Below are 21,788 nucleotides of genomic sequence, written 5' to 3' on the forward strand. Positions count from 1 at the left end.
TGTAATAAGTGTTTGGGATTGATTTCAATAAATTCGGCTTAATTAAATTTGATTAATATTATGGTGTTTCTATTCAGAGAAAAACGAAACCCTCACGCTGTACAATGTGACGTCGGGAGTAGGCTACAGGATCAGAGGATTCTGAATTGTTTGCCTTAAGAAAACTTTGTTCCAATATTTCTGTAAATCAGTGATATTTATTCCCATAGTAATTCGTTATGGATCCATAACTAAATCAACACCTATTTTGAAAGCATATTTTTTTATCATTCTTTTATTAAAGAAATGTGTTTGTTTATTAGGCTACTGTGTAGTCTACAATAAATACTGTAGTAAAACATGGGAAAGTGACCAATTCCTTACATTTTTTTCTAAACCTTTATTTCACTAGGTAAATCAGTTAAAAACAAATTCTTATTTCCAATGACTGCCTAGGAACAACTGCCTTGTTCAGGGGCAGAACGACGATTTGTACCTTGTCAGACCATGTCTGCACTACAGAATGCGAGACCAAGTTTCAAATCCCCGTTGGGGAGGAAGGAGTAGGCTGTCCTTGTAAATAAGAATTTGTTCGTAACCTCGAAGCTAGGGGGCATAATTTTCACTTTTTGATAAAAGACCAAGAAAATGATTTTTTTTGTAATACAACTGTAGGTATTTTAATGTAAATAATCAATAAATTGAAGACTGGATGATCTGTGTTCAATACAGGAGGAAAACATACTGTAGCTTTCTGGTCACGCGCCTCTAACAGTACACTTCAAGTTACCCTCGTTCAAGATTGCCATACTTCATTACACAAAGGAAAAAACAACCAATTTCTAAAGACTGTTGACATCCAGTGGAAGCGATAGGAACTGCAAGAAGGTCCCTTAGAAATCTGGATTCCCACTGAAAACACATTGAAGTGTTTTTGTTGTTGAGGTCAATCTCATTGGTTTGTCCTCGGGGTTTCGCCTGCTAAATACGTTCTGTTATACTCACGGGCATAATTCAAACAGTTTTAGAAACTTCAGAGTGTTTTCTACTAATAATATGCATATCTTCTGGGGATGAGTAGCAGGCAGTTGAATTTGGGCATGCATTTCATCCGGACGTGAAAATACTGCCCCGTCACTAAGACGTTAAGGACAACAAAGTCAAGGTATTGGAGTGGCCATCACAAAGCCATGACCTCAATCCTATGGAACATTTGTGGGCAGAACTGTAAAAGCGTGTGCGAGCAAAGAGGCCTATAAACCCGACTCCGTTACATCAGCTCTGTCAGGAGGAATGGGCCAAAAATTCACCCAATTTATTGTGGGAAGCTTGTGGAAGGCTACCCGAAACATTTGACCCAAGTTAAACCATTTAAAGGCAATGCTATCAAATACTAATTGAGTGTATGTAAACTTTTGACCCACTGGGAATGTGATGAAAGAAATGAAAGCTGAAATAATTCTAATATTATTCTGACATTTCACATCCTTAAAATAAAGTGTTGATCCTAACTAACCTAAAACAGGGGATTCTTACTAGGATTAAATGTCAGGAATTGTGAAAAACTGAGTTTAAAAGTATTTGGCTAAGGTGTATGTAAAACTTCCGGCCTCAACTGTATACATGCTAAATGGGTTGAGGAGGTTGAGGCTGCTGACTAAATGAGTCTGTAACTAAAGGGCTTGAGGTTGAGATTAGTCAAATTGTTATTGTTCACGTGTTTAGCAGACGTTGTTGCGGGTGGTGTAGCGAAATGCTTGTTTCTGGCTCCAACAGTGTAGTAATATCTAACAACACACAAATACAAAGTAAGGGAATACATGTTACATTTAACTAGACAAGTCAGTTAAGAACCAATTCTTAATTAAGAATATAAATATTTGGATGAGAAATATTGGAGCGGAATAGACTAAAATACAGTAGAACAGAATACAAAACACACGAGTTGAGTAATGCAACATATGTAGATATTATTAAAGTGGCCAGTGATTTCTAGTCTATGTATATAGGGCAGAAGCCTCTAAGGTGCTAGCGACGGCTATTTAACAGTCTGATGGCCTTGAGATAGAAGCTGTTTTTCGGTCTCTCGGTCGCAGCTTTGATTCACCTGTACTGACCTCACCTAATGGATGATAGCGGGGTTAACAGGCAATGATTCGGGTGGTTGTTGTCCTTGATCTTTTTGGCCTTCCTGTGACATCGGGTGCTGTAGGTGTCCGAGGGCAGGTAGTTGAAGTGTTTGGCAGACCCCACCACCCTCTGGAGAGCCCCGCATTTGCAGGCGGTGCAGTACCAGGCGGTGATACAGCCCGACAGGATGCTCACCATTGTGCAGCTGTGAAAGTTTTAGGTGCCAAGCCAAATTTCTTCAGCCTCCTGAGGCTGAAGAGGGGCTGTTGCGCCTTCTTCACCATACCGTCTGTGTGGGTGGACTATGTGTGTTTGTCAGTGATGTGTACGCTGAGGAACTTCAACTTTCCACCTTCTCCACTGGGGTCCCGTCTGTGGATAAGGGGGGTGCTCCCTCTGCTGTTTCCTGAAGTCCATGATCAGCTCCTTTGTTTTGTTGACATTGAGTGAGAGATTAATTTCCTGGCACCACACTCCGAGCCCTCACCTCCTCCCTGTAGGCTGTTTCGTCATTGTTGGTAATTAGGCCTACTACTATTGTGTAGTCAGCAAACTTGATGATTGAGTTGGAGGCGTGCATGGCCACTCAGTCATTGGTGAACAGGGAGTACAGGAGAGGGCTCAGAACACACCCTTGTGGGGCCCCCGTGTTGAGGATCACTAAAGGTGTTGTTTCCTACCTTCACCACCGGGGTCAGCGGGGTGAAGGTGTCGTTTCCTACCTTCACCACCGGGGTCAGCGGGGTGAAGGTGTCGTTTCCTACCTTCACCACCGGGGTCAGCGGGGTGAAGGTGTCGTTTCCTACCTTCACCACCGGGGTCAGCGGGGTGAAGGTGTCGTTTCCTACCTTCACCACCGGGGTCAGCGGGGTGAAGGTGTCGTTTCCTACCTTCACCACCGGGGTCAGCGGGGTGAAGGTGTCGTTTCCTACCTTCACCACCGGGGTCAGCGGGGTGAAGGTGTCGTTTCCTACCTTCACCACCGGGGTCAGCGGGGTGAAGGTGTCGTTTCCTACCTTCACCACCGGGGTCAGCGGGGTGAAGGTGTCGTTCCTACCTTCACCACCGGGGTCAGCGGGGTGAAGGTGTCGTTTCCTACCTTCACCACCGGGGTCAGCGGGGTGAAGGTGTCGTTTCCTACCTTCACCACCGGGGTCAGCGGGGTGAAGATGTCGTTTCCTACCTTCACCACCGGGGTCAGCGGGGTGAAGATGTCGTTTCCTACCTTCACCACCGGGGTCAGCGGGGTGAAGATGTCGTTTCCTACCTTCACCACCGGGGTCAGCGGGGTGAAGATGTTGTTTCCTACCTTCACCACCGGGGTCAGCGGGGTGAAGATGTTGTTTCCTACCTTCACCACCGGGGTCAGCGGGGTGAAGATGTTGTTTCCTACCTTCACCACCGGGGTCAGCGGGGTGAAGATGTTGTTTCCTACCTTCACCACCGGGGTCAGCGGGGTGAAGATGTTGTTTCCTACCTTCACCACCGGGGTCAGCGGGGTGAAGATGTTGTTTCCTACCTTCACCACCGGGGTCAGCGGGGTGAAGATGTTGTTTCCTACCTTCACCACCGGGGTCAGCGGGGTGAAGATGTTGTTTCCTACCTTCACCACCGGGGGGCGGCCCGTCAAGAAGTCCAGGACCCAGTTGCACAGAGCGGGGTTCACACCCAGGGCCTCCCGCTTGATGAGCTTGGAGGGTACTATGGTGTTGAATGCTGAGCTGTAGTCAATGAACAGCATTCTAATATATGTACTCCTCTTGTTCAGATGTGATAGGGTAGTGTGCAGTGCGATGGCACAATCTGTGGATCTATTGGAATGGTAAGCAAATTGAAGTGGGTCTATGGTGACAGGTAGGGTGGAAGTTCTATGATCCTTGACTAGTCTCTCAAAGCACTTCATGATGACAGAAGTGAGTGCTACAGGGCAATAGTAATTTAGTTCAGTTATCTTTAACTTCTTGGGAACAGGAACAATGGTGGACATCTTGAAACAAGTGGGGACAGCAGACTGGGACAGCAGACTGGGACAGGGAGAGATTGAATATATCCGTACACACTCCAGCCAGGTGGTCTGTGCATGCTCTGAGGATGTGGCTAGGGATTCTGTCTGGGTGGGCAGCCTTGCGAGGATTAACACATTTAAAATGTCTTACGTCGGCCACAGATAAGGAGAGCCCACAGTCCTTTGTAGTTGGCCATGTCAGTGGTATTGTGTTATCCTCAAAGCAGGCAAAAAGTGGTTTAGCTTATCCGGAAGCAAGACTGTCCGCAACGTGGCTGGTTTTCCCTTTTTAGTTGTGATTATCTGAAATCCCTGGCACATACGTCTCGTGTCGGAGCCGTTGAATTGCGACTCCACCTTGTCCTGACGTTTTGCCTGTGAGGTACGGAGGGAATAACTACACTGTATTCGGCCATATTCCCAGTCACCTTAGGTTAAATGCAGTGGTTCGTGCTTTCAGTTTTGTGAATGCTGCCATCGATCCATGGTTTTGGTTTGGGTTTAATAGTCGGTGGCAACAAAATCTCCATCTCCTGATAAACTCAGTCACCGTATTCGTCGATATTATTCCCAGAGGCTACTCAGAACATATCCCCGTCTGCGGAATCAAAACAATCTTGAAGCATTGATTCTGATTGGTCAGACCAGCTTCGAATAGTCCGTAGCTCGGGTACTTCCGGTTTGAATTTCTGCCTATAAATAATATATAATAATAAAAATGGAGTCAATCAGATTTTCTGAAGGGAGGGCAGGGGAGGGCCTTGTAGGCATTTCAATAAGATGAGTAGCAGTGGACCCATACTCTCAGAGCGAGTGCTAAAGTCAATGTGTTTGTAGAACTTCAGGAGCGTTTTGCTCAGATTAGCTTTGTTAAAATCCCCAGCTACAATAAATGCTGCCTCAGGATGTGTGGTTTGCATAGTCAAGTGTAATTCCTTGAGGGCAGTCATGCTATCGGCTTGAGGGGGGAATATACACGGCTGTGACTATAACCGAAGATATTACCTCCCAAGAGAATTACGGTCAGCATTTGATTGAGAGGTATTCTAGGTCGGGTGAACAAAAGGACTTAAGTTCCTGTATGTTACACCATGAGTAGTTAAATCATGAAACATACACCCCGGCCCTTCTTCCCAGAGAGATCTTTATTCCTGTCTGCGCGATGAACTGAGAACCCAACTGGCTGTACGGACAGTATATCCCGAGAGAGCCATGTTTCCGTGAAACAGAGCATGTTATAATCCCTGATTTCTCACTGGAAGGAGATCCTCTCCCTGAGTTCATCAACTTTATTACCCATAGACTGAACATTAGCGAGTAATATACTCTGAAGCGGTGGGTGAAGTGAGCGCCTCATGAGTCTGAATAGGAGTCCACTCCGAATACATCTTCTCCTCCAGCAGTGTTTTAGATCAGCCTCAGGCATCAGTTCAAATGCCCTGGAGGGTACGAACAAAGGATCCAATTGGGGAAAGTCTTATTCCTGGTTGTAATGCTGGTGAGTTACTGCTGCTCTGATATCAAAAAGTTATTTCCAGTTGTATGAAATAACACAACTCATTTCTGGGCTAATAATGTAAGAAATAAAAATAAAATACACTGCAAAGGTGCTTAAGAGCTAGAAGCAGAGCTGCCCCATCTGTCGGCTCCATCTTTCCCCGGTGAAGCTAAATGGGTTGAGGCTGGTGACTAAATAGGTTGAAGATGCTTTTGAGTAAATGGGTTGAGGCTGGTGAATAAATAGATATGTTTTCCCAGTCGTGAGAATCCATAGATTAGGACCTAATGATTGTCTTTCAATTGACTGATGTCCTTATATGAACTGTAAATCTTAGAAATGTTTGCATGTTGCGTTTCTATTTTTGTTCAGTCTATTTAACACGCGTTTGCAACAGTATGTATGGAGAAAGACAAAAAACGTCTGAGTCAGTGAGCAGATTTTGGAACCATTGGAACCATTGTCATCTTCATGACAACCTCTATAGCTGAAACATCCAGGCCTTTTACCCAGTATGAAATCATAAAGACTTCTGGCCAAGCAGTAGCCAGAGAAGAAGGACCATAATAACAAAGACACAGGGCTGGTCTTGTTCTTCTTCAGTGGTATTGTGGAGATAATAAGGAGGGCTGGAACAAAAATGAAAGTCCTGCTAATAACGAAAGAACCCGTCCCAGTGTTTTAGCATTTCAGTGCTCTGTTTTAGTGGAACACAGCACCATATTGGGAAATCTGCCAGGTTTATCTGTTTCTCCAGAGGCCCACGTGGGGAACTAACATGTTGCTCTAACTACACAACACCACACCCTCAGGTACTTTCCAAGGCAGCCTGTGTCCAACTATCCTCTTTTTCAGAGGTTGACTGCAGGAGTTCTCTCTGGAATAAGAGTAAAGCCGACCTGGCCCCTCTGTCAGCCCTGTGACGCAACAGGTCAACAGTACCACAGTTCCCAGAAATGAGTCAACATCAGGAAACAAACGTTTCCAATAACATATTCTCCTGGGTGACTCTGAAACCCCAATAAAGCTCCAGAGAACACGAAATCTCACAACATGAAATGAATAGTAGAAAGCTTTCTATAAAAGCACTGAGAGAAGACTGTGGTTCAAAAAGACTAATATCAGGGCTGTTTAACTCTTACACCTCGCAGATGGTCCTGGTTAGAAGGCAAATACAGTCTCCATTCAGTTTTATATTTCATGCTTCTCTGATGTGCAATAAACCTAAAACACACTAACTCAATATGAACTGCTGTCAGAAATTATATAGCAACACATTCAGGAAATCAGTTGTTATAAAACTAGTCATTGGTTCATATAATTTTTCTCCGAAGTGTATAAAAACAATCAAGGTCCGTCTTAGGTCCACAGCTCATCTTAACAATACAGCTATGTTCTCCACAGAGGACAGAGGTCATCTTAAACAATACAGCTGTTCTCCACCGAGGACCGTCTTAACAATACAGCTGTGTTCTCCACCGAGGACCGTCTTAACAATACAGCTGTGTTCTCCACCGAGGACAGTCTTAACAATACAGCTGTGTTCTCCACCGAGGACAGTCTTAACAATACAGCTGTGTTCTCCACCGAGGACAGTCTTAACAATACAGCTGTGTTCTCCACCGAGGACAGTCTTAACAATACAGCTGTGTTCTCCACCGAGGACAGTCTTAACAATACAGCTGTGTTCTCCACCGAGGACAGTCTTAACAATACAGCTGTGTTCTCCACCGAGGACAGTCTTAACAATACAGCTGTGTTCTCCACCGAGGACAGTCTTAACAATACAGCTGTGTTCTCCACCGAGGACAGTCTTAACAATACAGCTGTGTTCTCCACCGAGGACAGTCTTAACAATACAGCTGTGTTCTCCACCGAGGACAGTCTTAACAATACAGCTGTGTTCTCCACCGAGGACAGTCTTAACAATACAGCTGTGTTCTCCACCGAGGACAGTCTTAACAATACAGCTGTGTTCTCCACCGAGGACAGTCTTAACAATACAGCTGTGTTCTCCACCGAGGACAGTCTTAACAATACAGCTATGTTCTCCACCGAGGACAGAGCCATCACAGGCTATTAAAACCCACCTCTGTTCTTCTCTGTTCTCTTAGCTCCAGGCTGAGTAGCGGAGTTAGTTAACCATTCTTCCCTGATACTCACTGGTGCACAAAGTCTGACTGTTTGGAGAATGAGCTGTACAATACTGGCATCATTTCAAGATCTAAGTTCTCAGACTATCGCCACTCCATCTTGAAACAGTCCCTCCAACAGAGGAATCAGGTAACAGAAGAATCACTGAGGTACTGTTCACTCAGGTAGAATATCCTGTAGTCAAACATTTATTGTCCCACTTTTCCTCTACTAAACAGTACTAGCAACATAATGTTAAGTGATGTAAACTCAACCACTGTCTTAGGCAATACTGTTTTGGCTCTTAAGTTATTTGCTCATTGGAGAAAACAAAAAAGTTGTACTAATGTGATATTAATGACTGAAAAGTTAGTATGTACTTTAAAAATGGTCTTTCTCTCTAAGATGTCAGGTTGGCTGGACAACCTATAGTCTGGGCTCATGGCCCCAGGCCTAACAGTCTAAGGCACAGCGTTGGGACTGGGGGGCTAGGGCACAGCGTTGGGACTGGGGGGCTAGGGCACAGCGTTGGGACATGCTTCCTTACAGGCTCTAACCAACAGTGTATAAAAGGTATTAGGTAAGTAAAGAAATAAAAAAAACAGTAAAAAGACAGTAAATAACAGTAGTGAGGCTACATAATGTACGGGCACCAGTTATTCAGGCTGATTGGGATAGTATGCCATCTGATTACCTGTTCAGGAGTCTTATGGCTTGGGGGTAAAAACAAGTCAGGATGCTCTCTGTGTTGCAGCTGTAGAACCATTTGAGTATCTGAGGACCCTTGCCAAAACTTTAGTTTCCTGAGGGGGAATAGGCTTTGTCGTGCCCTCTTCCCATAGCGCTGGGACAGGGGGCATAGCGCTGGGACAGGGGGCATAGCGCTGGGACAGGGGGCATAGCGCTGGGACAGGGGGCATAGCGCTGGGACAGGGGGCATAGCGCTGGGTCAAGGGGCATAGCGCTGGGACAAGATTCTGTAGCAGTCGGACGTGCGTTCTCTTGTCCCGTGAAATTGGTAAATTACCATTTCTCTTTTTTTTTCAAATACATTGTAAACTCACTTTCAATCTACTCTCCTGCAACTCGCCTCACCCAATGTGGTACGGAGCAGCTATTTTTATACTTTAGAACCGGAACCCCCATCAGAACCTAGCCAGCTAACTATCTACAAGTCAGTAAGCCACTGCTTGCGGTCTTCACCATTAACTCTGACACCAGCCAGCCTCAGCTCGGTCAATAGCTGCCAGTCTGCACAGCGCAACATCAACCCAAATCCATTACCATGGGCACCCTCAGATATCCTCCTGAACAACTTGCCTTCTAAATACACGTCTGCTGTGTTGAACAGGGATTTTATGATCACTGCCTCATTGCCTGCGTCCGTGATCAAATGACCACACCTCATCACTGTCACAATCTCCCTAAAACACTTCAGCAAGCAGGCCTTTCTAATCGACCTGGCCCGGATATTCACCTCTTCCCGTAAGTAGAGGATGCCTGGTTGATCTTCAAAAGTGCTTTCCTCGCCATCTTAAATATGCATGCCCCATTCAAAAAAATGTAGAACTAAGAACAGATATAGCCCTTGGTTCACCCCAGGCTTGACTGCCCTTGACCAGCACAAAAATATCCTGTGGCGTTCTGCATTAGCATCGAATAGCCCCCACGATATGCAACTTTTCAGGGAAGGCAGGAACCAATATACACAGTTAGTTAGGAAAGGCAAGCTTTTTCAAACAGAAATTTGCCTCCTGTAGCACTAATTCCACAAAGTTTTGGGACACTAAAGTCCATGGAGAATAAGAGCACCTTCTCCCAGCTTTCCACTGCACTGAGGCTAGGAAACACTGTCACCACAGATAAATCTACGATAATCAAGCATTTCAATAAGCATTTCTCTACGGCTGGCCATGCTTTCCACCTGGCTACCCCAACCCCAGCTCTGCATCCCCCACAGCAACTGGCCCAGCCCACCCCCCCAAACCACCCAAATCCAGACAGCTGATGTTCTAAAAGAGATGCAAAATCTGGATCCCTACAAATCAGCTGGGCTCGACAATCTGGACCCTCTCTTTCTAAAATGATCCAAGGAAATTGTTGCAACTCTATTAATAGCCTGTTCAACCTCTTGTATTGTCTGAGATCCCCAAAGATTGGAAAGCTGCCGCGGTCATCCCCCTCTTCAAAGGGGTAGACACATTAGACCCAAACTGTTACAGACCTACAGTTGAAGTCGGAAGTTTACATACACTTGGGTTGGCGTTATTAAAACTCGTTTATCAACCACTCCACAAATTTCTTGTTAACAAAATATAGTTTTGGCAAGTCGGTTAGGACATCTACTTTGTGCATGACAAGTCATTTTCCAGCAATTGTTTACAGACAGATTATTTCACTTACAGTGAATTATATCACAATGTGCCTTTAAAACAGCTTGGAAAATGCCAGAAAATTATGTCATGGCTTTAGCAGCTTCTGATAGGCTAATTCACATGATTTGAGTCAATTGGAGGTGTACCTGTGGATGTATTTCAAGGCCTACCTTCAAACTCAGTGCTTCATGGGAAAGTCAAAAGAAAATCAGCCAAGACCTCAGAAAAAAATATTGTAAACCGCCACAAGTCTGGTTCATCCTTGGGAGCAATTTACAAATGCCTGAAGGTACCACATTCATCTGTACAAACAATAGCACGCAAGTATAAACCCCATGGGACCACACAGCAATCATACCGCTCAGGAAGGAGACGACTTCTGTAATCCTAGTGATGAACGTATTTTGGTGCGAAAAGTGCAAATCAATCCCAGAACAACAGCAAAGGACCCTGTGAAGATGCTGGAGGAAACAGGTACAAAAAAATATCTAGATCCACAGTAAAAACAAGTCCTATAGCGACAGAACCTGAAAGGCCGCTCAGCAAGGAAGAAGCCACTGCTCCAAAACCTACATAAAAAAGCCCGACTACGGTTTGCAATTGCACATGGGGACAAAGATCGTACTTTTTGGAGAAAAAAGTTGGCAGCATCATGTTGTGGGGGGTGCTTTGCGGCAGGAGGGACTGGTGCACTTCACAAAATAGATGGCATCGTGAGGAAGGGAAAATTATGTGGATATATTGAAGCAACAACTGAAGACATCAGTCAGGAAGTTAAAGCTTGGTCGCAAATGGTTCTTCCAAATGGACAACGACCCAAAGCATACTTCCAAAATTGTGGCAAAATGGCTTAAGGACAAAGCCAAGGTATTGGAGTGGCCATCACAAAGCCCTGGGCAAAAAAAAAAAAATTGTGGGCAAAACTGAAAAAGCGTGTGCGAGCAAGGAGGCCTACAAACCTGACTCAGTTACACCAGCTTAGTCAGGAGGAATGGGCCAAAATTCACCCAACTTATTGTGGGAAGCTTGTGGAAAGCTACCTGAAATGTTTGACCCAAGTTAAACAGTTTAAAGGCAATGCTACCAAATACTAATTGAGTGTATGTAAACTTCTGACCCACTGGGAATGTGTTGAAAGAAATAAAAGCTGAAATAAATCATTGTAATATTATTCTGACATTTCACATTCTTAAAATGAAGTGGTGATCCTAACTGACCTAAGACGGGAATTTTACTAGGCTTAAATGTCATGAATTGTGAAAAACTGAGTTTAAATGTATTTGGCTAAGGTGTATGTAAACTTCCGACTTCAACTGTATATCCATCCTGCCCTGCCTAAAATCTTCGAAAGCCAAGTTAACAAACAGATCACTGACCATTTCGAATCCCACCGTACCTAAACGATATCATAACCGCCATCGATCACGACAGTACTGTGCAGCCATTTTCATCGACCTGGCCGAGGCATGACTGTCCATCACCGCATTCTTATTGGCAGACTCAATAGCATTGGTTTCTCAAATGACTGCCTCGCCTGGTTCACTAACTATTCAGAGTTCAGTGTGTCAAATCGGAGGGCATGCTTTCCGGACCTCTGGCAGTCTATGGGGGTGCCACAGGGTTCAATTCTCGGGCCAACTCTCTTCTATGTAAATATATCAATGATGTTGTTCTTGCTGCTGGTGATTCTCTGATCCACCTCTACGTAGACGACACCATTCTGTATACTTCTGGCCCTTCTTTGGCCACTGTGTTAACCTCCAAACGAGCTTCAATGCCATACAACACTCCTTCCGTGGCCTCCAACTGCTCTTAAAATGCTAGTACAGCCAAATGCATGCTCTTCAACTGATCGCACGACTAGCATCACTACTCTGGACGGTTGACGTAAAATATGTGGACAACTACAAATACCTAGGTGTCTGGTTAGACTGTAAACTCTCCTTCCAGACTCACATCAAGCATCCAATCCAAAATTAAATCTAGAGTCGGCTTCCTATTTCACAACAAAGTCTCCTTCAATCATGCTGCCAAACATACCTTCGTAAAACTGACCATCCTACCGATCCTTGACTTCGGCGATGTAGTTTACAAAATAGCCCCCAACACTCTACTCAGATGTAGTCTATCACAGTGCCATCCGTTTTGTCACTAAAGCCCTGTATACTACCCACCACTGCGACCTGTATGCTCTCGTTGGCTGGCCCGGACTGACTCCAGGTCATCGATAAGGCTATGCTAGGTAAATGGTCCTTCTGTAGCTCAGTTGGTAGAGCATGGCGCTTGTAACGCCAGGGTAGTGGGTTCGATCCCCGGGACCACCCATACGTAGAATGTATGCACACATGACTGTAAGTCGCTTTGGATAAAAGCGTCTGCTAAATGGCATATATTTTTTTTTAGTAAAGCCCCGCCTTAGATCACTGGTCACCACAGCAACACCCACCCGTAGCCCACGCTTCAGCCGGTATATTTCACTGGTCATCCCCAAAGCCAAAACCTCCTTTGGCCACCTTTCCTTCCAGTTCTCTGCTGCCAATGACTGGAACAAATTGCAAAATATTTTTTTTTAAATGTACATCACTGGAGCTGGAATCTTGAATCTCCCTCTAACTTTAAGCATCAGCTGTCAGAGTAGCTCACTGATCACTGTACCTGTACACAGCCCATCTGTAAATAGCACACCCAACTACCTCAGCCCCATATTGTCATTTATTTTTTGCTCCCCAGAATCTCTACTTGCACATCATGTGCACATCTATCACTCCAGTGTTAATTCTAAATTGTAATTATTTCACCTCTATGGCCTATGTATTGCCTTACCTCCCTAATCTTACTACATTTGCACACACTGTCTTAAGACCTTTTCTATCGTGTTATTGACTATACTTTTGTTTATCCCAAGTGTAACTCTGTTGTTTTTGTCGCAGTGCTTTCCATTCTTGGCCAGGTCGCAGTTGTAAATGAGAACTTGTTCAACTGGCCTACCTGGTTAAATAAAGGTGTTCTCAACTGGCCTACCTGGTTAAATAAAGGTGTTCTCAACTAGCCTACCTGGTTAAATAAAGGTGTAACAAAAAATATGTGTTGTTTGACAATGTGTGTGAGTGTCAATGTAGTGGTGTGTGTGTGTAAAAATATATTTTTTCCACACACAAGGTTTTAGGTCACTTAAAAATGTCAGTGTTTTTGAAAGAAAATACATTTTTGACCATTAAAATATCAAATTGATCAGAAATACAGTGTAGACATTGTTAATGTTGTAAATGACTATTGTTGCTGGAAAAAAAATGTAAAATGGAATATCAGGCCCATTATCAGAATCCATCACTCCTGTGTTCCAGTGGCACGTTGTGTTAGCTAATCCAAGTTTATCATTTTGAAAGGCTAATTGATAATTAGAAAACCCTTTTGCAATTATGCTAACACAGCTGAAAACTGTTGTTCTGATTAAAGAAGCAATAAAACTGTCCTTTAGACTAGTTGAGTATCTGGAGCATCAGCATTTGTGGGTTCGATTACAGGCTCAAAATTGCTAGAATCAAATAACTTTCTCCTGAAACTCGTCAGTCTATTCTTGTTCTGAGAAATGAAGGCGATTCCATGCGACAAATTTCCAAGAAATTATAGATCTCGTACAACCTTGTGTACTACTTCCTTCACAGAACAGAGCAAACTGGCTCTAACCAGAATAGAAAGAGTAGTGTGAGGCCCCGGTGCACAACTGAGCAAGTGGACAAGTACATTAGAGTGTCTAGTTTGAGAAAGAGGCTTCACAAGTCCTCAACTGGCAGCTTCATTAAATAGTACCAGCAAAACACCAGTCTCAACGTCAACAGTTAAAATGCGACCCTGGGATGCTGGCCTTCCATGCGGAGCTCCTCAAGTCCAGTGTCTGTATTATTTTGCCCATCTTAATCTTTTATTGTCCAGTCTGAGATATGGCTCTTTCTTTGCAACTCTGCCTAGAAGGCCAGTTGGTTCTCCAGTACATTGGCCAATAGAACAGAGGGTAGATTATTTACTCTCCTCTGTAGTTTCAGCAGGGTACCCACACATCGGCCTCCATATCACAGTCTCTTCAGGGGATCAGGGCCCAGGTGAGAAGTATATCCTGCACAGCAGAGTCATTGAAGTAGAATTCCTCATCCAAATCATGGTTAGTGATCGCTGTTCTGATGTCCAGAAGCTCTTTTCAGTCATAGGAAACAATGGGTGAAACATTATGGACAAAGAAGTTCAAATCAGGGCAAACAGCCCCCCCCTCCCCAACTAACAATCAACAACCACATAGGTGTTCCAGTCCCCATGGAGACAGAACAAACAGAGCTTAAGTAATAGTTTGGAAGGTCTTCAACATGCATTAGGAACAGTCATGTCTGAGGTGTACCATAACCTGCTGGACAAAACATTTTCATTTGCCAATTTATTTGCTACAGATTGTGTCCTGAAAATATACACCAGGTTCTAGGAGGAGAGGACCATGCAGTAGCACTTGCTCTGCTCACCCGTCTGCCAGGAGCCTCAGGAATGTAGCAGTAATGACTAACATGTCCTCCAGCTAAACCCTTACACATATAAACTAAACACTTTCATAAACAAGCCCTGCCACCTTGCCAACCTCTACTCTTCCCCTCCCATGTGGGGAGTATTTTTTATTTATTTTACCTTTATTTTACTAGGCAAGTCAGTTAAGAACAAATTCTTATTTTCAATGACGGCCTAGGAACAGTGGGTTAACTGCCTGTTAACTTCCTGTTCAGGGGCAGAACGACAGCTCGGGATTTGAACTTGCAACCTTCCGGTTACTAGTCCAACGATCTAACCATTAGGCTACCGCATCATCCCAGAGGAGCAGGCAGTGTGTCAGGGAGGCAGGGGATCGGGATGGGTCAGGGAGGCAGGGGATCGGGATGGGTCAGGGAGGCAGGGGATCGGGATGGGTCAGGGAGGCAGGGGATCGGGATGGGTCAGGGAGGCAGGGGATCGGGATGGGTCAGGGTTAGGGAGGCAGGGGATCGGGATGGGTCAGGGAGGCAGGGGATCGGGATGGGTCAGGGAGGCAGGATGGGTCAGGGTTAGGGAGGCAGGGGATCGGGATGGGTCAGGGAGGCAGGGGATCGGGATGGGTCAGGGAGGCAGGGGATCGGGATGGGTCAGGGAGGCAGGGGATCGGGATGGGTCAGGGAGGCAGGATGGGTCAGGGTTAGGGAGGCAGGGGATCGGGATGGGTCAGGGAGGCAGGGGATCGGGATGGGTCAGGGAGGCAGGGATGGGATGGGTCAGGGAGGCAGGGATGGGATGGGTCAGGGAGGCAGGATGGGATGGGTCAGGGAGGCAGGATGGGTCAGGGTTAGGGAGGCAGGGGATCGGGATGGGTCAGGGAGGCAGGGGATGGGATGGGTCAGGGAGGCAGGATGGGTCAGGGTTAGGAGGCAGGGGGATCGGGATGGGTCAGGGAGGCAGGGGATCGGGATGGGTCAGGGAGGCAGGGGATCGGGATGGGTCAGGGAGGCAGGGGATCGGGATGGGTCAGGGAGGCAGGATGGGTCAGGGTTAGGGAGGCAGGGGATCGGGATGGGTCAGGGAGGCAGGGGATCGGGATGGGTCAGGGAGGCAGGATGGGTCAGGGTTAGGAGGCAGGGTCGGGATGGGTCAGGGAGGCAGGGGATCGGGATGGGTCAGGGAGGCAGGGGATAGGCAGGCAGGGTGGGTCAGGGAGGCAGGGATCGGGATGGGTCAGGGAGGCAGGATGGGTCAGGGTTAGGGAGGCAAGGGGATCGGGATGGGTCAGGGAGGCAGGATGGGTCAGGGTTAGGGAGGCAGGGGATCGGGATGGGTCAGGGAGGCAGGCAGGGATCAGGGATGGGTCAGTGGAGGCAGGGGAGGGATGGGTCAGGGAGGCAGGGATCGGGATGGGTCAGGGAGGCAGGATGGGTCAGGGTTAGGGAGGCAGGGGATCGGGATGGGTCAGGGAGGCTGGGGATCGCCTGGATGGGTCAGGGAGGCAGGATGGGTCTGGGTTGAATTCCTCTGGGGATCGGGATGGGTCAGGGAGGCAGGGATCGGGATGGGTCAGGGAGGCAGCTAACAACAGCTCAGGGATCGGGATGGGTCAGGAGGCAGGATGGGTCAGGGTTAGGAGGCACCCTGGGGATCAGGGATGGGTCAGGGAGCTCACCCTGGGAACGGGATGGCTCACCCTGGGAGGCAGGAGCTCACCCTGGGTTAGGGAGGCAGGGGACCCTGGATAACAACAGCTCACCCTGGCAGGGGCTCGGGATGGGTCAACAGGCAGGATGGGTCAGGTCAGGGAGGCAGGGGAACAGGATGGGTCAACAGGCAGGATGGGTCAGGGTCAGGGAGGCAGGGGATCAGGGATGGGTCAGGGAGCTCAGGGGATAACGGGACAGGTCAGGGAGGCAGGGGATCGGGATGGGTCAGGAGGCAGGGGATCGGGATAACAACAGGGACCCTGGTGGGCTCACCCTGGGTTAACAGGCTCACCCTGGATAGGCAGGCAGGGTGGGTCAGGGTTAGGCAGGCAGGGATAGGCAGGCAGGGTGGGTCAGGGTTAGGCAGGCAGGGTGGGTCAGGGTTAGGCAGGCAACAACGGTTAAGGTTAGGGAGGCAGGGATAGGCAGGCAGGGTGGGTCAGGGTTAGCCAGGCAGGGATAGGCAGGCATGGTGGGTCAGTGTTAGGCAGGCAGGTGGGTCAGGGTTAGGCAGGCAGGGTGGGTCAGGGTTAGGCAGGCAGGGGAACGGTTAGGGTTAAGGGAGCTCAGGGATAGGCAGGCAGGCTCACCCTCAGGGTAACAACAGGCAGGGATAACAGCTCATGGTGGGTCACCCTGCACTAAGGCAGCTCACCCTGGGTCACAGTCACCCTACTAACAGCTCACCCTGAGTTAGGCAAGCAGTCACCCTGGGTCAGGTTACCCTGCACTAACAGGATGGAACACAGCTCACCCTGCTAACCAGCTCACCCTGCACCCCTCACCCTGCTAACCAGCCCACCTGCTAACAACAGCCACCCCGCACCCTACAGCCCATCTGCTAACCCTCACCCTGCACTAACTGTTGATCCTACAGATATTGTCTGTAGTAATCATGTGCCTATGAACCAGAGTTACACTGTTAGCACTGAGGCGGTGTGCACTAGTAGGAAGTCCGCTGTGTGCAGCTCACCCTGCGCTAACAACAGCTCACCCTGCGCTAACAACAGCTCACCCTGCGCTAACAACAGCTCACCCTGCGCTAACAACAGCTCACCCTGCGCTAACAACAGCTCACCCTGCGCTAACAACAGCTCACCCTGCGCTAACAACAGCTCACCCTGCGCTAACAACAGCTCACCCTGCGCTAACAACAGCTCACCCTGCACTAACAACAGCTCACCCTGCACTAACAACAGCTCACCCTGCACTAACAACAGCTCACCCTGCACTAACAACAGCTCACCCTGCACTAACAACAGCTCACCCTGCACTAACAACAGCTCACCCTGCGCTAACAACAGCTCACCCTGCGCTAACAACAGCTCACCCTGCACTAACAACAGCTCACCCTGCGCTACCAACAGCTCACCCTGCGCTAACAACAGCTCACCCTGCACTAACAACAGCTCACCCTGCACTAACAACAGCTCACCCTGCGCTAACAACAGCTCACCCTGCACTAACAACAGCTCACCCTGCACTAACAACAGCTCACCCTGCACTAACAACAGCTCACCCTGCACTAACAGCTCAAACATAAAGATGACTTTCATGTATACCTCTAATAAGCCTCCCAGTACAGCTGGGTGATATGGTCTAACATCAGATCTCCATTTGTTTTGTTTTTTTGACTTGTGGGCGATTCACAATATATCAAAAAATGTTTATGTTCTCTCTAAATAAGCTTTGTACAATTAAAAGATCAAATACGCTGCATTTCAAACAGTTACGCTGCATTTCAAACAGTTACGCTGCATTTCAAACAGTTACGCTGCATTTCAAACAGTTACGCTGCATTTCAAACAGTTACGCTGCATTTCAAACAGTTACGCTGCATTTCAAACAGTTACGCTGCATTTCAAACAGTTACGCTGCATTTCAAACAGTTACGCTGCATTTCAAACAGTTACGCTGCATTTCAAACAGTTACGCTGCATTTCAAACAGTTACGCTGCATTTCAAACAGTTACGCTGCATTTCAAACAGTTACGCTGCATTTCAAACAGTTAGCAATAATCTAATGAATTCCGGGTTTGTAAAATTATACGTTGGCTAAATATAAGCCTTCAACAACCATTAACCTGAATTAATTTTATAAAAATAGTTTAACATGCGTTTTTTGGGAGTAACCACTGATCAGCCTATGAAAATAACCTTTGTTACAAATGTAACTAGAACCATGCATACTGCACATTCACTAATAATGACAACCTTATTGTAGCAGGCAATAGAACATGAACACAGGTCTCAACAGTCACTCAAGCCCACGTGCTAGTGATAAGCCAGCTAATGTTTATATTTCAAGTTCGAGACAGCAGACTTGGATCGATTTTCTAGTTCCCTTCATCTAAAATTAGGTTTTGGTTGAAGATCTGCTAATTCAGTATAAAAACAATATGCATAAAGTAGAGAAAATTATACAATTTTGGCTCCAGAGGACACGGGACCTCAGACTAGTGCGAAGGTTGACTTTCCAATGGGACACAGACCCTAAGCACACAGCCTAAACAAGGCAGGTGTGGCTTCGGGACAAGTCTCTGAATGTCCTTGAATGGCCCAGCCAGAGCCCGGACTTGAACCTGATTGAACATCTCTGGAGAGACCTGAAAATAGCTGTACAGCAACGCTCCCCATCCAACCTGACAGAGCTTGAGAGGATCTGCAGAGTAGAATGGGAGAAACTCCCCAAATACAGGTGTGCTAAGCTTGTAGCATCATACCCAAGAAGACTCAAGACAGTGATCGCTGCCAAAGGTGCTTCAACAATGTACTGATTAAAGGGTCTGAATACTTATGTAAATGTGATATATATATATAAATGTGATATATATATATAAATGTGATATATATATAAATGTGATATATATATATATACACACACACCGGTACAGAGTTAATGAGCAGGGCACCTGTTAGTTGAGGTAATATGTACATGTAGGTAGAGTTATTAAAGTGACTATGCAAATTGTCTGGGTAGCCATTTTAAAAGCTGTTCAAGTCTTAGACCTGGAATTAGCACTCCGGTACCGCTTGCCGTGCAGTAGCAGAGAGAACAGTCTATGACTAGGGTGGCTGGAGTCTTTGACCATTTTTAGGGCCTTCCTCTGACATCGCCTGGTATAGAGGTCCTGGATGGCAGGAAGCTTGGCCCCGGTGATATACTGGGCCGCATACACTACCCTCTGTAGCGCCTTGCGGTCGGAGGCCAAGCAGTTGCCATACCAGGCAGTGATGCAACCATGCTCTCGATGGTGCAGCTGTAGAACTTTGAGGATCTGAGGACCCATGCCGAATCTTTTCAGTCTCCCGAGGGGGGATAGGCTTTGTTGTGACCTCTTCACCACTATCTTGGAGTGCAAGGACCATGTTAGTTTGTTGGTGATGTGGACACCAAGGAACTTGAAGCTCTCAACCTGCTCCACTACAGCCCCATTGATGAGAATGGGGGCGTGCTCGGTCCTCCTTTTCCTGCAGTCCACAATAATCTTGCCTTGATCACGTTGAGGGATAGGTTGTTATTCTGGCACCACATGGCCAGGTCTCTGACCTCCTCCCTGTAGGCTTTCTCGTAGTCGTCTGTGATCAGGCCTACCACTGTTGTGTCATCTGCAGACGTAATGGTGTTGGAATCGTCATAGCTGTACAACCCAGCATTAAAACACCCCAACCTTGATCTTTTTAATGAAAGCATGACCCTACTACATCCCAGCAGTTGGGTCATCCAAACAACCCAGATTTTTTTGAGTGTAGAAATTAAACTAGCAAGCCAACAGCATCATGCTGTGCCAGTATCAGGGAAATGATTGGTTACTCCCTCACACCCCTTCTTTTCCATCCTGCATTGAAATGTTGATGAGGTCTGAAAAAATACATTAGATTGGGACTGAAATTACTGACAAAACAGTGTAATGTACATTTAATCTAATCTTTAATTAAACTGAAAAATACATCTGACACAACAAACAAAAAGACCCATCTGCTGCTACAGCCCTCTTACCCTCATTATGTTACGATGGACCTAACCCTAATACAGCCCTCTAACCCTACCCTCATTATGTTACGATGGACCTAACCCTAATTCAGCCCTCTTACCCTCATTATGTTACCATGGACCTAACCCTAATTCAGCCCTCTAACCCTCCACATGGCCTCATTATGTTACCATGGACCTAACCCTAATTCAGCCCTCTAACCCTCCACATGGCCTCATTATGTTACCATGGACCTAAACCCAATACAGGACAGCAAACTAACCTCATTGTCGCATTTAGATTGAAAGCATAGTATGTATGGATAGAGCCTGGTTATGAAAACATTGAAATGGCGAGTACACCACGCCAGTTATACATAAACTGGTGCCATCGCCTAAAATGATGATCGCCGCGAAACAGTCAACATGCCAATCTAGCGATCAATTGCCCTCAGAATATATTGAAAACACAAAAACAGACCATATCCTAGACCCAAGCTTTTAATAAACCAATACGGTCGCAACATGAACATGATGGAACCCACTGTGTCATATTGATTACTATTCCGTATCAATGTTTCAGATTCAATATTTGGAGCACCAATCTGTTTCCCACTGAGTTGTAGTTTTTATTAGAAGACCATGTGCTGGCTACGCAGAACCGCAGAGAACACATGGCACGCTGTGGCTAAAGGTTGAGAAAAGGTTGAGCTGTAGTAGAAAGTGGTGTACTCACGGACTGCCTCCTGCTTGGCGTCTAACCCGGAGATAGACTGCTGAAGTTTACCGACTTTACTCTGCAGTCCCCGGACCAGTTGGTTGGTAAACACGATATCGCTCTCCAGCTCCTGGAAGAGAGAGCAGGCGTGCCGGGCCAGGTCGGAAAGCTGTCGTAGGGTCCGGGACAGAGCCACATTGTTGACCGTACACAGATCCTCGAAAACCAAACTCTCTTCTTTTGGGACTGAATGCCTGCACAGTAACTGGGGTTCCACGATCCGTTTGGCAAATGGCATTTTGACATGGACCCGGTTAGAAATCCACAAAAAAATCTGAACCAATAAATGATTTTCCAAACAATAGTTGCCCCCATTAATCCAACTGTCCCTGATTGAGCGGTTCTTCAGGCATCATTTCACTCTCCACAGAATGAGTGGTCGCCTCCCGCTGCTCCTCTGGTCATCAGCTGCCTATCTATCCATAGGTACTAGCCTATGTTTTTCAGAGCTTTAAAAGTGAGGCGCTTTTAAAAAAGATCACCCCAAAACCTGGCGCGGATCACTCTAATTTCCAGGATCTGGACTCGGACCGAAGCGCGAAGCTGTCTGTGTCCATGGAGCCTCCATGCGCGCTTCCGAGACTGAGCGCGTGCACTGTTACCACAACAGAGGATTCTTGGTGTGGAACAGTTGCTCGATGATAATAATCACTTTGAACGGCTGTATAAGATACTGATATATAGAGAGTTGTAGTGTCATAA

At 46.6% G+C, this 21,788-nt stretch overlaps 1 pseudogene; it reads right to left on the reverse strand.

The window, feature by feature from the left end:
* The window catches only part of LOC123995739, an 86,767-nt pseudogene extending 65,254 nt beyond the window's left edge, over positions 1 to 21,513 (reverse strand).
* Between the last annotated feature and the right edge of the window lie 275 nt (positions 21,514 to 21,788).

Source organism: Oncorhynchus gorbuscha, linkage group LG02, assembly GCF_021184085.1.
Source record: "Oncorhynchus gorbuscha isolate QuinsamMale2020 ecotype Even-year linkage group LG02, OgorEven_v1.0, whole genome shotgun sequence".
Taxonomy (NCBI): domain Eukaryota; kingdom Metazoa; phylum Chordata; class Actinopteri; order Salmoniformes; family Salmonidae; genus Oncorhynchus; species Oncorhynchus gorbuscha.